Below are 6435 nucleotides of genomic sequence, written 5' to 3' on the forward strand. Positions count from 1 at the left end.
CGGCTCACTGCAATCTCCACCTCCAGGGTTCAAGCGATTCTCCTGCCTCAGCCTCCCGAATAGCTGGGACTACAAGCACCTACCACCATGCCCGGTTAAATTTTGTCTTTTTAGTAGAGATGGGGTTTCACCATGTTGGCCAGGCTGGTCTTGAACTCCTGATATCAGGTAATCCGCCCGCCTCAGCCTCCCCAAGTGTTGGGATTACAGGCGTGAGCCACCACGCCCAGCTTTTTTTTTTTTTGAGACAGAGTCTTGCTCTGTTGCCCAGGCTGGAGTGCAGTGGCACAATCTCGGCTCACTGCAGCCTCTGCCTCCAGTGTTCAAGTGATTCTCCCACCTCAGCTTCCCAAGTAACTGGGATTACTGCCCCACCACGCCCAGCTAATTTTTGTATTTATCGTAGTGACCGGGTTTCACCATGTTGGCCAAGCTGGTTTCGAACTCCTGACCTCGTGATCCGCCCACATCAGCGTCCCTAAGTGCTGGGATTACAGGCGTGAGCCACCGCGCCCAGCCCGAGTCTTCATAATTTCATTCCCCGTTTGGAAGGATGCTTGGCCCACTGCTTACCAGCTCCACATTTGTGTCTTCATTTCACGCATTTGTCCATCCGGTGAATGTTCAAGTACATTCCATTTTCCTTGTCCTGGGATGACCAGAGGAGAAAAGATCCCTTTCCTGGAGAAGCTTCGAATCTAGCAGGGAGATGAAGAAAAATGAGTAATTTTACAATACAGTCCACAGCTACAAGTTTCAGCAAGTGCTATGCACTACAGTGAAAGCCCCTAATTGGGAACTATTTGGGAGTTGGGGAGAGTTGCTGAGAAAATGATGCATAACCTGGGATTTGGCAGGTGATAGGGCCTGGTCAGGCAGAGGGAAGTAGGCTTTAAGGCTAAGAGGCCAAGGGCCTGGAGCAGTAGCCTCCAGGCTGGACAGGCAGGGAGCAGATTCTACTTGGAGGACAACCACTGAAGGCTCAAGCAGCACAGTGACACAATCGAATTCATGTCCTTTATTTTTTTTTTTTTTAAGGATGGGGGCTAAGGCAGGTGGATCACTTGAGGCCAAGAGTCCAAGACCAGCCTGGGCAACACAGCAAACGCCATCTCTACAGAAAATACAAAAATTAGTCAGGCATGGTGGTGTATGTCTGTGGTCCCAGCTACAGGGAGGTTGAGGCAGAAGGACTGCTTGAGCCTGACAGGAAAAAAAAAAAAAAAAAAAAATTAGCCAGTGGCTCATGCCTGTAATCCTAACATTTTGGGAGGCCGGGGCCAAGGGATCACTTGAGGCCAGGAGTTCGAGACCAGCCTAAGCAGTGGTAGTGAGCACCTGTAATCCCAGTTACCCAGCAGGCTGAGGTAGGATAATCACTTGAACCCAGGAGGTGGAGGTTGCAGTGAGCCGAGATCACGCCACTGCACTCCAGCTTGGGCGATAAAGTGAGACTTTGTCTCAAACAAACAAACAAAAAGGCCGGGCATGGTGGCTTACGCCTGTAATCACAGCACTTTGGGAGGCTGAGGCGGGTGGATCATGAGGTCAGAAGATCAAGACCATCCTGGCTAACATGGTGAAATGCCGTCTCTACTAAAAATAAAAAAACAAAATTAGCCAGGCGTGGTGGTAAGCACCTGTAGTCCCAGCTACTCGGGAGGCTGAGGTGGGAGAATTGCTTGAACCCGGGAGGTGGAGGTTGCAGTGAGATGAGATCATGCCACTGCACTCCAGCCTGGGCGACAGAGCGAGACTCTGTCTCAAAAAAAAACAAGAGAAAGGGAGGAAAAGTAATCGAATGTATGAACTCATGCTATCATAATTTTAATGTCTAGCTATAAAAGCATATGATTGTAGCAATAGCTATCTAAAATTTTTATGAGCTACAGTAGCTGTATTCCATTTTCATTACAATTTTTTAAAGTCTTTGCTTGGTTATCTAAAGATGTTCAAATTTCAAAAGATCTACTATTATCGTCTTCCTTGTGCCCCTAAGAAATTGATAAAATGAACATTCATTTCCTTCTTTCTAAATGTTCCAGTTATAAAATAAAAAATAAAAAAATGGGAAACATTTTCTTGGGCCATTTTTGTTTTCACTGTAACAACAAAAAATGTGCAAGATAAACAGAACTCAAGTTTTATTTTTCTTTTTGTCTGTTTATTTTTTAACAAGTCTGTCCAGAATACTACAGGTTACATAGCTGTAACCATCTTAAGGAAAATGACATTAAGTTTGCAACAAATACTTGCTGGTGAAAACACATTACAATCATTTCAAAAATTTAACAAAATATCCTAAACAGCTATCTTTATATTTGTAAATGAACTATAAACAACTGGCTTAACCAGTTTCCACGGCGCATCAAACAGGTGGCAAAGTGATAGAGATCATCTTTGATTTTTAAAGGAGAATAATAAAAACTAATTTATATCCCACACATTACAGTTCTAGGGGATTAGGAACAGGATAACACATAATGTCATCTACTTTAACAGCCTTTTCATTTACTTGTATTGTCTTGATACTTTACAATGATTTTTTTATTCCTATAACAGTATTGTTGCTGTAAAAGCCATACTTCTTTTATTTATTTATTTATTTATTTATTTATTTATATTCCCTTAAAGAAATAGTGTGATCCATTTCCCATTAGATTTCATAAACACACGTGAAACTTCAGACATAATAGGTGGGTGGTGGGTTTTTTTCAGTTTCTGAGGCCTTCTCTCTGAAACATCAGAGCTGATAATAGTTCGGCCTATACATATATGCTGCCATAGATAATTGGGTGGTACCTGCACCTCCTATTTCAAAAACACAAGCAGAAAGTAGGTCCGGACAAGGGCAAACTGCAACTCAATTTCTGCTGCAACCCCATCTCAGGTCAGTTATGTTTCTTCCTTCACTTTGCTGATAGTCAGTGAGTCTGTTGAGGCCTTCCTCCTGCGGTTGCAGGGCATCCAGGACAATGCCCATTGGTGTCCTCTTCAAACCTATTCCTTCCATTTTATTGCCAGTGCATTCCTGAGGTTCCACAGTCTCAACGATGCACGGATAAACATCAACAACCAAAAGAAGTGATGCCAAACACAAAGACCATGACTCCTCCAAACTTGGATATAAGGAAATAGCTGGTGAACATGACCACCATAAGGAACGTCGTGGGGTGGCACTTCTTCATCCGGCGAACAACGTCTTTATTGTTGGCTGCTCACACAAGCACTGTGAACACCAGCACCACCACGATTCCTCCCAGGATCATGTTGAAGGGACTCAGAAACCCCACGACGGAAATCACCATGGCAGCCACCACCAGGTAGTTGGTCTGGCAATAGAGCAGGTTGCTCACCACGTGGTTGTTCCGTTTGCAAATGTCCCTGAAGTCCGGCCAGGCAAAGCGATCGGAGCTCGGGAAGAAATCGTCCCAGGCGCGGAGTGGGGTGATATTCTTTTCTTTTCTTTTTTTTTTTTTGAGACGGAGTTTCGCTCTGTCATCAGGCTGGGGTGCACTGGTGCAATCTTGGCTCATTTCAACCTCCACCTCCCGGGTTCAAGTGATTCTCCTGTCTCAGCCTCCTGAGTAGCTGGGATTACAGGTGCCTGCCACCATGCCTGGCTAATTTTTGTAGTTTTAGCAGAGACGGGGTTTCACCATGTTGGCCAGGCTGGTCTCAAACTCCTGACCTCAGGTGATCCACCCGCCTCGGCCTCCCAAAGTGCTGGCTATGTTTTTATTTCTTAAAATTTTTCTGTGGAGATGGGGGTCTTGCTACATTGCCCAGGCTCGTCAACTCCTGGCCTCACGTGATCCTCCTGCCTCAGCCTCCCAAAGCACTGGGATTACAGGCATAAGCCACTGTACCTGGCCAAATTTGCATTTCTTTGACACATTGTTAACTGCATATTCAATATCCAGTACCTGTTGTACTAATGGAACCTTGATTTTGTTCGTTGGCTTAGCCTAGGTGAGATACCCATGTTTGCAGCCTCCCTGGCAGCCTGGGGTGCCATGTGGCATAGTTCTAACCAATGCGCTGTAATGAAATGTGTTGGTGCTTCTGGGAAGTCTTTTGCTTTCCTCAGTATATGGAAAAATATAGCTAATGATCCATGTCTTTTTTCTTTTCTTCCTGTTTTGACTGTACATGTGATAGCTGGAGCTAGGGCAGCCTTTCTGCCATCATAAGATGACAAGCATGAGGGAATGGTCAAGGTAAATGACCCTATTTAAGCCACAGTAACTCTCCTAGTTGCCGCTGAAAGTGCTCCTGAATGATGAACCAGGCTGGCTGAGCATCAGTTTTGGATGCCGTATGATAGTCCTTCGTTTGTCTCTCCGACTCCTCTCTATAGGGGGAGCTCCCTGGGACAAGGAACCACCTGGCAATTGCTCCCACTTCTGTGTTGCAGAATGGATACAGAGTGAGTGCTCACGACCTGAGTCTGGTTTCAGAGAGAATACCTGAAACTGAAACTAGATATACCTAATTTATAAAGAAAAGGAATTTATGTATTTCAATTAGGAAGTCCAAGATTGAGAGGCCACATCTGATGAAGACCTTCTTGCTGGCGGGAACTCTGCAGAGTTCAGAGGGTGATGCAGGGCATCACATGGTGAGGCGCTGAGCGTGCTCACATGCTCGCTCAGATCTCTCTTCCTCTTCTTATATAGCTGCCAGTTCTGACCTCTCTTCCTCTTCATATAAAGCGGCCAGTTCTGGCCGGGCTCCGTGGCTCACACCTATCTTCCCAACACTTTGGGAAGCTGAGGTGGGTGGATCACTTGAGGTCAGGAGTTCAACGCCAACCTGGCCAACATGGCGAAGCCCTGTCTCTACTAAAACTACAACAATTAGCTGGGCTTGGTGAATGCCTGTAATCCCAGCCACTTGGGAGGCTGAGGCACGAGAATTGCGGAGGTTACAGTGAGCCAAGATCGTGCCACCACACTCCAGCCTGGGTAACAGAGCAAGGTTGTAAAAAAAAAGCAGTTAGTTTTCCAGGAATCCATTCATCCGTGGGAATAGAGCCCTCGTGATCCAATCACCCCTTAAAGACCCCACCTCTCAATACTGTCACCTTGGGGACTGAGTTTCAACATGACCTTTGGCGGAAACCCTATTCAAACCCTATTCAAACCATCTTCAAACCCTATTCAAACCCTTTTCCTACCCTAATCCAACCCTATTCCAACCCTATTCAAACCCTCTTGAAACCCTATTCCAACCCTATTCAAACCTTATTCAAACCACGTGGAAAACCTATTCAAACCATTTCACGCCCTATTCAAACCCAATTTAAACCCTATTCAAACCATATTCAAGCACTATACAAATCCTATGGAAACCCTATTCCGACCCTATTCAAGCCCTATGGAAATCATCTTCAAACCCTATTCCAACCCTATTACAACCATATTCCAACCTTATTCAAACCCTATTCAAACCCTATGCAAACCCTGTGCAAACCCTACTCAAACCATATTCAAATCATTGCACTCATCAAGTCTGTTTTGAAGGAAAGAGTGATATGATTTAATTCCATATGCAAACTGTTTTTCCACTGGAGAGTCCAGGAGGATTCTTCACTTTTCTAGGGTAGGCGGCTCTTCCTAGTCATTTCTTGAATCAATATTCTCAAACTTTATAGTCTTTTTACTCCTTTATTAGGACCAGAAATTCTCACTCTCTGAAGCTGTGCCTCCTAATCTTTTTCACATTATGATCCACCTGGCACATGATACTATTTGTTGTATAACACAGCATTGTAAATGGACAGAGCCTGCTTGCTGCAGAGGTAACCCTTGGGAAGTCTGGCTCCCCAGAATTTTACCTGCTCATCTCTGGGCCAAGGGCATAATATCTCTGCATAGCTAAGAGTCCAGTGGCCACACTAGTCCAGACGCTCCGCTCTGCTCTGCACAGAGATGAAAGTTCATCGACTTCTCAGTGACGAATATCATGAGTTCTTTAAAATTTATGCCAGTACAGGCCGGGCGAGGTGGCTCATGCCTGTAATCCCAGTACTTTGTGAGGCCAAGGCGGGCAGATCATTTGAGGTCAGAAGTTCAGACCAGCCTAGACAACATGGTGAAACCCCATCTCTACTAAAAATACAAAAATTAGCCAGGCACGGTGGCAGGTGCCTGCAATCCCAGATACTCAGGAGGCTGAGGCAGGAGAATTGCTTGAACCCGGGAAGCCACTGCACTCCAGCCTGGGCAACAGAGCAAGACTCTGTTTCAAAAAAAAAAAAGCCAATATAAAGACAGACACAACTACATAACAGTTCTAAATGTTTGGCTGCCACCTAGTGATCAAAAATGGATTTGGGTTTCTAATTATCTGGAATTTGACAGTATCCATTCATCCATCCATCCATCTGCCCTTCCACCCACTTATCCACCCTCCCATCCACCCATCCACCCA

General features: G+C 45.2%; 1 pseudogene; it reads right to left on the reverse strand.

Moving 5' to 3' along the window:
* Nucleotides 1–2895: 2895 nt before the first annotated feature.
* On the reverse strand, nucleotides 2896–3898 carry LOC105521688 (annotated as a pseudogene).
* Between the last annotated feature and the right edge of the window lie 2537 nt (nucleotides 3899–6435).

This window comes from Colobus angolensis, unplaced genomic scaffold, assembly GCF_000951035.1.
Source record: "Colobus angolensis palliatus isolate OR3802 unplaced genomic scaffold, Cang.pa_1.0 Scaffold404, whole genome shotgun sequence".
NCBI lineage: Eukaryota > Metazoa > Chordata > Mammalia > Primates > Cercopithecidae > Colobus > Colobus angolensis.